The sequence below is a fragment of the Octopus bimaculoides genome, chromosome 4 (genome assembly GCF_001194135.2).
Source record: "Octopus bimaculoides isolate UCB-OBI-ISO-001 chromosome 4, ASM119413v2, whole genome shotgun sequence".
NCBI lineage: Eukaryota > Metazoa > Mollusca > Cephalopoda > Octopoda > Octopodidae > Octopus > Octopus bimaculoides.
Genome location: NC_068984.1, coordinates 59,029,132 through 59,039,781, shown reverse-complemented (window position 1 = coordinate 59,039,781; position 10,650 = coordinate 59,029,132). Strand labels below are relative to the sequence as shown.

Here is a 10,650-nt window from a genome sequence, read left to right as displayed (position 1 = left end):
TAAACGACACCATTTCGAGCGTGGCCGTTTTCGTGCGGGTGACACGTAAAAGCACCCACTACACTCTCTGAGTGGTTGGCGTTAGGAAGGGCATCCAGCTGTAGAAACTCTGCCAAATCAGACTGGAGCCTGGTGTTGCCATCCGGTTTCACCAGTCCTCAGTCAAATCGTCCAACCCATGCTAGCATGGAAAGCGGACGTTAAACGATGATGATGATGATATATATGTATATATGTAGTGAGAATTTGCAAAATAACAAAAGATGAAGACGGGTGTGTAAACAGCAAACAAATGTATTTGTTTAACACTTGGGAAGTTAGAAAGTCTTTTGCTTTTCGAGCCTATGCCCTTCGACAGAAATGAACACAGAAATAAACAGGGAGAGAAAATAGAAAAAGGTTTAGTGGCTAACGATCTATCATGGCGAATGCCAGACAGAGAGGTCACACAGGCAAGCTAGAAAGAAGGGGAGATAATAAATTAGTGGTGATCCCGAAACGAAGGTGTGCATATGTATGTGAGTGTGTGTGTGTGTGCATGTGGAAGGCAGCTGGTGACCTTGACGTGTGCATGTGTAGGTGTGTGGATGATGGTTAGGTGCTGGGAAGTGGTCAGTGCTAGTGTGTGTGCTGGGAAGGGTATATATATATACATATATATATATATATATAATATATTATATATATATATATATATCTATATATATATGTATATATATATATATATATATATATATATATATATATATATATATATATATATATATATATATATACACAAATTCATATACTTTCCATTTATATATATCTTTATGCATATATATACATACATAATAGTTAAACAGGACATCAGACATTAAAGCAAACCAAATATCTCAAGTCACATACAATATTATTATAGGAAAAAATCCAAAATCTTACAGCTGTTTCTGGGATATCCCTGTGCATGGGATATTTTGTCATCAGAGTAAAATAGGGGAATAATATGGAAAATGAGAATGGTATATATCAATAAAATGTAAACATAGAGGAAGGGAGTAAAAGAATAAGGAGATGGAAAGAGAGAAGAAAAAAGAAGCATAAAAGTTCATAGTTAAACTTTCCAAAGTTATGGAAACCAGAGCACGAGTCCTTAGGTGCAATCCTGTGTAGATCCATGAGCGTAAATCTTTAGGTGCAATCCTGCATATATCCACGTGGGTTAAAGTCTGGATACAGTAGACATCTCAAGAAAAATACAGAAACATATCAACATTCAATAACAGAATGGTAGCGGAGGTGGCTATTAATTGGTAAAAGAAAATAAAATAAATAGAAAGAGGGGCAGATAGAATGAGGTAGGGGGGATTTTAAGGATTGGCTATAGGATGAAGTATGGTGCATATGTGTATGCTGTCTAAGGGGTAGCTGAGAAGATAAGAAAGATGATGAGGAGGTACAGAAAGATAGGGTAAAAAAATAGAGTGAAATGAAAGGAATTTAAAGAGAGTAGTAGATGTCTGGTAGTCTCAAAGTCTAAAGTTGTTGGAGAGGAAATTTGGTAGTAATTGCTGGTGTGCTAGGTGCTTTTACATGATACCACACTGGTGCTTTTACTGATGTGGATGAATAGGATAATTTCAAAGTGGATCTGTTAAAGATAGAATGGTACATATGGTTATGTGGGAAATTGGACTATACTATTCTAAAGAAAGCTTTAGTGAGGCCCTTAATGTTTAAAGTGAATGAAGGGTGTATACCAGAGAATAGATCTCCTGCTGCTTTTATTAGGCAAGTTAGGGGAGGTGTAATTTCTAGTGAGTGTTAGAGAGTTGGAAGATCTAATGTTAGTATTAGTGTTCGTAGATCGAGTGTTGTGCATGCGGGTGCTAAGTGGGCAAGATTGACTGATCATAGTAGGAGGGAATGGATATCTAATATTTGTGTGTGTCTGTCTAGAGCTAAGTTTCGAGAGATGTTCCTTAAGTCTAGTATTGGGTATAAATCTAACATTCTGGGAGAAACCACTAGCAGCTAGAGCTTGGTTATAGTAGTTGGCGTAGTTATTGAAGATTTCTTCATTGGCGGATAGATCAAATATTCTGATTATGCTCTTGAAAGTATATTTATGGTAGCTAGATTCTGTGTTGATGTATTTAAGGTATTTATTGGGTTTATGATATGGGAAGTATAGTGAAGAATTTAAATCTAAGGTAACATCTAGAAAATCTGTTGTCCTGTAGGAGTTTTCGAAAGAGATAGATAGGTTAAGGTTCGCGAAGAATTTGTATAAGTGTTTTCTATTATTTTCTAATGAAGATTTCGTTAGGCTGGTTGTAATTAACAATGCATCATCCCTGTACAAACCCCTTTTGATATGGAGGAATTGTGTGTGGAGCTGTTGAAGGAGGTACAATCTGACTAGATCTGTGACCTGAGTAGAGTCAGATGAGCCCATGGTTATATCAAAGAAGCTGCTTCTGTTAGTGTTGCGGTTAGTGCAGGACCAAAGCTTATTATCAAAGGATATGAGGGTCTGCTTGGCGGATAGAATTACACCAATTTCTAGGCTTACATATATATATACTTTCCTTTCATATATACATGTATAGTTTCCATTTATGTATATATAGGTGCAGGTGTGGCTGTGTGGTGAGAAGCTTGCTTCTGGGTTCTGGGTTCAGTCCTATTGCATGGCACCTTGAGTAAGTGTCTTCTACTATAACCTCAGGCCAACTAAAGCCTTGTGAGTGAACTTGGTAGATGGAAACTGAAAGAAGTCTGTCGTATATATATATATATATATATATATATATATATATATATATATATACATATCTACATATATGTGTATATATATACATGTATGTGTATGTATTTGTGTGTTTGTGTCTGTGCTTGTCCTCCCACCATTGCTTGACAACCGTTGCTGGTGGGTTTACGTCCCTGTAACTCAGCAGTTCAGCAAAAGAGAATGATTGAATAAGTACTAGGCTTACAAAGTACAAGTTCTAGGGTCACTTTGTTTGACTAAAACCTCTTAAGGTGGTGCTCCAGCATAGCTGCAGTCAAATGATTGAAACAAGTAAAAGAATATATATATATATGTGTGTTTGTGTGTGTGTGTGTGTGCATGTGTGTAATATATACCCACTCACACAGACATGGACATATATATGTACAATATATATATATATATATATATATATATATATATATATATATATATACACATATATACATATATGAGATATATACATATATGTCCATGTATGTGCATGTGTATGCTTGTGCAAGCAGGCGTCAACTGTATTGAATTGTGACCTTTTATGTTAACCCTATCATGTCATGTTCCTGCTACAGTGGAAATAGCTTAAACACTATCTCTGCTAGATTCCTGGCAAAGTGTTAATGAACAACATATATAGAAATGGAAAATAAAATACTAAAATGAGACAACTGATCACATTGTAACTTTGTAGTCAAAGTTAAGAGTGTCCCTCATAATTGTAGTCAGAGTTAAGAGTGTCCCTCATAATTGTTGTTTACTTTTATTTTGAATTGAGGGGGAAAAAAAGATTTTGTGATGAAATGAGCATGTGATGAACCCAGTACTTCATCTTGTAAATGAGCAAAGACTAGACTCTTTATAGTTGAAGAAATTATTGATGATATTTATTCTTTGGATGATTTATTCTTATGCCAGCAATGAGAGTGATTCAGACAATCAAACTAGTGAAAGTGATGAGGTGAATAAATATGGTAGTTGAGAGATAGGCCTATTATTGTTATTCTTCTGAATTTTTTTTTGTGATTCTGTCTATTTTTTTGCCTGAAATCATTATTCTTAAGCTGTATATGTAACTATTTATTTTTTCTGCTCAGGAGCCCAGGTGGAGGACAAAGTTAGACACAGGGGCCCAGGTCTGAGAGGGTTAAAAGCTAACTTAGACATTTGGCAAATGGAGGTCGATAAAATAAGTATTAGATGAAATAAGTACTGGGGTTGTTATGATAAACAAAAACCCATGAAGGCAGTGCCTCAGAATGGCCAAAATTCAATGACTGAATCCAGTAAAAGAGTAAAAGAATTAATGGTGTAAGTGAATTGAAAACACCTATAATTAAGAATCAAAACAGGAATAAAGAATTGGCTAGTTGCTTATTATCACCTTCATATCCACAGTGCCATAAATGACGGAATCTTGGGAAAAATAAAATAAAAATATATCTGGACCCATCCTTGATTTTAGCATGTCATTTTAAAGAAAACATTATATAAATAAAGTGAAGTATATTTGCCACTTAAATGTGGCTGACCCCGAGGGGTGGATGTTACTGTTGCTTTTAGCCCCAGGAGGACATCTCCTCCAGCTGGCTATCGACACACATGTGTCCTGTCTGTATTTGCCAAGGGAAGTTATCTTTCCCATCTTGATCTACGATACGTACGTACTCGAGTTTCAGGGTTATTTGCCAAGGGATGTCTTTTGCATCGAAGGTCAGCGATTGTCGTACGCTGAAGAAAGGAAATAACCCTGAAACTCGAGTACGTACGTATCGTAGATCAAGATGGGAAAGATAACTTCCCTTAGCAAATACAGACAGGACACAGATGTGTGTCGATAGCCAGCTGGAGGAGATGTCCTCCTGGGGCTAAAAGCAACAGTAACATCCACTCCTTGGGGTCAGCCACATTTAAGTGGCAAATATACTTCACTTTATCATGCAGTTACTGTTAATACCTCGTTCAGAGATTTAACATTGATTATATAAATAAATGTAGGAAAAAAACCTGGAAATTAACTTCAAAATTATCACAGAAATAGTTTCAGACTTAATAATAATGTAACTTGAACCTTACCGCATATAATATCAAATTTAAAATATTCTTTGCAGACAGTTGTGAAAATGTTGTCAATTAATCCAAGAAACTCTTTGTGTGTTAATCCAAGACAGTACTTTGTCAGTTAATCCAAGACAATGCAAACATGTTTTAATCCCAATTCATGTATACACAGACCTGAAACAACAGAAATGCACAGTAAGATTGCAGGCAGAAATAAACAGCACTGGGATTTTACCACATACATTTGTTAAACAAACATGTGCGCATGCATGCATGCACACGTGCATGCACACACACACGTGCATGCACACACACACAAAATTTTATCAAAGGAGCATGAAAGAGTAAACAAGGGAGCCTTTAATGCTACCACTAGAGGAAGCAGGTAGTGAATCTGCTTCAAATCACAGACATAAAATATAGAAGAATAATGACACTGGACATTGTAGTTCTTGATATAAAAACAAAGAAATAAATAATCAAATTGATCACAACCTTTAATCAAAGGCCTGCTGAATCAAAACTGATCAGGTTAAACAAGATGACGACACACAAGAATAGTGAATCATTTTGCTTTATATTTTATACCATTTTGTGGTGGAATGGACACAGATCAACCTGATGACAAATAGAACAGAAGATGATGGATGTTTCCAAATCAGATCTTTTCTTTGTTTTGAAATTGCCATTGTCATCCAACAATATAAATGACTCTTGTATATTTTAATGACTTACAGAAATATGAAATGTATATGTGATCCCACAGCATTTGAATCCTGAACAATGATGTATCTCACTCAGTATAATTGTTTAATCAATATAAATCAACAGTTATATACATAAAAAACTCCCAAAAGAATAACATAACATCCAAATAGATTAAGAGACTGATACACTGCCTGATGAGAGAGGAAGAGAGAGAGAGAGAGAGAGAGAGAGAGAGGCTGTGTGTCTGTGTGTCACACCCTCAATTGTGGGCTTGCCTTGCAAGTTACTTGGTGACCTAACTAATGCTGGTGCCATGTAAAAAGCATCCACTACATTCTGTAAAGAGTGGTTAGCATTAGAAAAACATCAAGTAGTAGAAACCATGCCAAAACAGACAATAGGACTTAGTACAGGCCTCTGACTCACCAGCTCCTGTTGAACCATCCAACACATACCAGCATAGAAAACAGATATTAAATGTTGATACAATAATGATGATATGCATGTATGTATGTATGTGTGTGTGTATGTATGTATGTATGTATGTATGTATGGATGGATGGATGGATGGATAGATGGATGGATGGATGCATGCATGCATGTTTCATTTCAGAAAATTTGCAAGAAGCTAAGATTTGGATTTATATGGATAGAAACATACACGAAATAATATTCAGAAAATTTCACCATATTAAATACATAATTTTTCACAGGAAGCCTTATAATAACTTTTCACAATGTAAATAAGATCACATATAAAGAGGCAACTCAAACAAATGCATGGATTATAATCCTTATAAATCATCAACCAGTCAACATAATACATTTTTGATTGGGTTTCCTCTATACTTAAAAATAAATTTTGGCTTAAGCATCAGAAACATAAACCTGGGAACTATAATCTGATATCAAAAGATGGAATGGATTTTCCAATTTTTTTGTTTGTTCTTTGCTTCTTTTCTTTTGTTGGTGCAAAATTGTGTTTTAAAAATAAAATATACATGGAAATAATATAAGAAATATACCACTGATAAATTAGTCCCAAATTTGTTTTTAGCAGCTGAAGTATCTCAATACATAAAGTAATCTTCATATTCAGAAGATCTGCTCCTTCTACTCCCTAACACATTACAAAAATAAAAACAACAACAGCAATAAAACTTTAGTTTCAGCATATAAAATTTAACTGCAGCTGTTGTTGTTGTTGGCACTCCATCGCTTACGACATCAAGGGTTCCAGCTGATCCGATTAACGGAACAGCCTGTTTGTGAAATTACTGTGCAAGTGGCTGAGCACTCCACAGACACATGTACCCATAACGTAGTTCTCGGGGATATTCAGCATGACACAGTGTGACAAGGCTGACTCTTTGAATTACAGGCACAACAGAAACAGGAAGTAAGAGTGAGAGAAAGTTGTGGTGAAAGAGTACAGCAGGGTTCGCCACCATTCCCTACCAGAGCCTCGTGGAGCTTTAGGTGTTTTCGCTCAATAAACATTCACAATGCCCGGTCTGGGAATCGAAATCGCGATCCTATGACCGCGAGTCCGCTGCCCTAACCACTGGGCCATTGCGCCTCCACTGCAGCTACATAAATATATAATGAATTTGGACTGAATTAAGAGATGTTATCTTCAGAAATGCAACTCACCAAATGAAGAATCTCAAGGTATGCGACAGTGTTCAATGACAACAAACATTAACTATAATAATGAGTCAATAATAGAAGTCTTTGTGGCCTCTCAATAGAAATTTCAACTAAATCTCCTTTAAATCACATCCTTGTATTTTGAAAGGAAAAAAAAATAGGAAGCACATATTGGACAATATAGACCTAGATACACTATACCTGGAAAAAATATGCAAAGAGTGCCACACAATCAAAAAATGTTACCTCTTAATCTCAGATGAGACACACATTGCAAAGGCAACCATGACAGGTATCAGAACCATGAAAAGAAAAGGCCTATGAAAGGTAAAAACCTAACAGTTGTATTTCTCTCCTGTTCTAAAATTTTACCCAAAATATCAAGACTAAATAAACATTTCTAAAGTAACATTTCAATATCTTTGTTATTGCCATTATTCATACTTAATAGTCAAACCACATTACTACTGCATACACTGAATTTCAAAATATTTTGAAAGCTTTAAGTAAACTACAACAGTCTTCTCTTTCCCCTCTCCCCACTCTCTCACACATACACTCTGTGTGTGTGTGTGTGTGTGTGTGAGTGTGTGTGTGTGTGTGTGTGTGTTTATATATCACCATAATCATCAGTTGAAGTCCACTTTTCCATGGTTGCATGGGTCTAGTGAAATTTGTTGAGGTCAATTCTATATGGCTGAATGCCTTTCCCACTGCCAACCTTCACATAATTATAAGCAAGGTAGTATCTTCCCATCACCATTCATGTTTCTCATGGAAGATTGAAAATAAGCAACATCACTTGTATAATGGTGATGTTCATTCATGACTATCACATGGATACACACATATATATGATGGGCTTCTTAAAGTTTTCATCTACCAAATCAACTCACAAGTTTTTGGTCAGCCTGACACAATAGTAGAAAACGTTCAAACTGTTGCACTTATGCATGTGTATATGTATCCCTATCTATATTACAGCCAAAGCGCTCCTTCTTATCTTTAATAGTAGTAATAATAATAATAATAATCCTTTCTACTGGAGGCACAAGGCCTGAAATTTTTAGGGAGAGGACTAGTTGATTACATTGAACCCAGTGCTTCACTGGTACTTAATTTATCGACCCCGAAAGGATGAAAAGCAAAGACAACCTTGACGGAATTTGAACTCAGAATGTAGCAATGAGCGAAATACTGCTAAGCATTTTGCCCGGTGTGCTAATGATTCTGCCAGTTCACTGTCTTAGTAGTAGTCGTAGTAGTAGTAGGATGATGCAGCAGAAAACGACGATGACGACAAAGGTAAGAAGAAGAAGAAGAAGAAGAGGTAAGAAGAAGAGGTAAGAAGAAGAGAAGAAGAAGAGGTAAGAAGAAGAAGCAGAAGAAGAAGAAGAAGAAGAAAAAGAAGAAGAAGAAGAGGTAAGAAGAAGAGAAGAAGAGAAGAAGAAGAAGAAGAGGTATGAAGAAGAAGAAGAAGAAGAAAAAGAAGAAGAGGTAAGAAGAAGAAGAGAAGAGGTAAGAAGAAGAAGAAGAAGAGGTAAGAAGAAGAAGAAGAAGAAGAAGAGGTAAGAAGAAGAAGAAGAGGTTCGAAGAAGAAGAAGAAGAAGAAGAAGAAGAAGAAGAAGAAGAAAGATGATTGTAGTAAACCCAATTTACTTCACCAGACATCCTAATAATAAACAACTAAACACGATAGCAAACGAATGTACACAGATTTATAATAGACAATAAAAAGATCTTAGAAACAGAAATAGGACTTGCACAAAGAATTTCCACTGGAAATAAAACAAAATAAACTATTCATATACAAAGCACATAGGCACACACACACACATGCATGCACACACACACATGGACACACACACACAAGCCCTTCAAACACAAAGGAAATAACAAACCAGAAAGAACTACAGATATAGTAGATAAGTCTTCAAAAGACAATGAAAATAAAACAATAAAAAATGCAATAGATAGACCATACACAAAAGAACATGTCATCAGAAGAAAACAGAAAAAAATAAACAAAGAAAGAAAAATGTAAAACTAGAATCGAGAATGATGGCAACATAAGATACCTTGGAAAGAACTGTTCAAATGTCTAGCTGCAAAATATACTTGTAATTCTACACATAGGTGCAGGTATGGCTGTAAGAAGCTTGCATCCCAACCACATGGATCTGGGTTCAGTCCCACTGTGTGGCACATTAGGCAAGTGCTTTTTACCTCAGGCTATGGTAGAAACCTTGTGAGGCAATTTGGTGGGTGGAAACTGAAAGAAGCCTATTGTATATATGTGTGTGCATGTGTTTTCATGTCTGTGTTTGTCCTCCATCACAGCTTGATAACTGGTATTGGTCTATTTACGTCCCTATAACCTAGTGGGTTGACAAAAGAAACTGATAGAATAACTACCAGGCTTGACAAAAAATACTAGGTACTGGGGTCAATTCATTCAACAAAAAGGTCCCCAAGGCAGTGTCCCAGTATGGCTGCTGTCTTATGACTGAAACAAATATAAGATTATAACAAATAGTGCCAATAAAGGAGCCCCCTGTTCAGTATCTAAAGCTGCTAGAAATATCAACCAAACTCTAATAAATCACATTCTACTGTTTTTAACAAGGACATATTGAATGATGCAGTTATACAGTGGCTTGGTATGGGTTTTTACAGCCAAAACCCATACCTGTGTGCCCTGTGTGGTAACCAAACTGCTCACATGGTTCCTTAAACATAACACAGTTTTGACTACTGCAAATACATACATTATATCATCATCATCGTTTAATGTCCGCTTTCCATGCTAGCATGGGTTGGACGATTTGACTGAGGACTGGTGAAACCAGATGGCTACACCAGGCTCCAATCTGATATATATATATATATATATATATATATATATATATAGGAGAAGAAAATGTTATCTATTTAATTAAAGACATACCAGTGAAAACCAAGAGTTTCCCATTGTTATTATATCCATTTTCTTCTCCCATATAACCTAAACTCCGGTTTACCAACTGAACCACCTGCTACCGTACAACCTTACAAAAGACTGTACCTACCCAGCTAATAGCCAGGAGTGTCTTGGGACATAATTATCCCTTAGAGCTATTAAACCCCTCTATCTGATACCTATACATACATATATATATATATATCCTTTAAGTTCGTTTATGGGAAACATTTTGAATATGTATGTAACAGTTCCAATTCTATTACGCTGGCTACAGGCTAATGATGCCAACTAGCAAAACCAATTTTTGGGGATTGCAACATAATCTACCTGATGTCCATTCATACTACAGACTGTACTGTAATTATCCCAAGAATATGGACTGTAATCTTAAGAAACATGTGATTTGTGGAAACATGTGTAGCAATGCATTAAAATACTTATAAATTCCATTCAAAGATTATTATTATTATTACTATATATATATATATATATATATATATAT

The 10,650-nt window shown here is 35.7% G+C and overlaps 1 protein-coding gene across 13 annotated transcripts in view; it reads right to left on the bottom strand.

The window, feature by feature from the left end:
- Nucleotides 1-10,650, bottom strand: part of LOC106881796 (regulator of G-protein signaling 17) — a 378,661-nt gene that overhangs the window by 180,971 nt on the left and 187,040 nt on the right. For all 13 annotated transcript variants that reach the window (XM_052967117.1, XM_052967106.1, XM_052967119.1 and 10 more), the window contains one exon: nt 4,844-5,002. The gene's annotated coding sequence lies outside the window, so the exon portion shown is untranslated. The remainder of the gene's footprint in view (nt 1-4,843; nt 5,003-10,650) is intronic.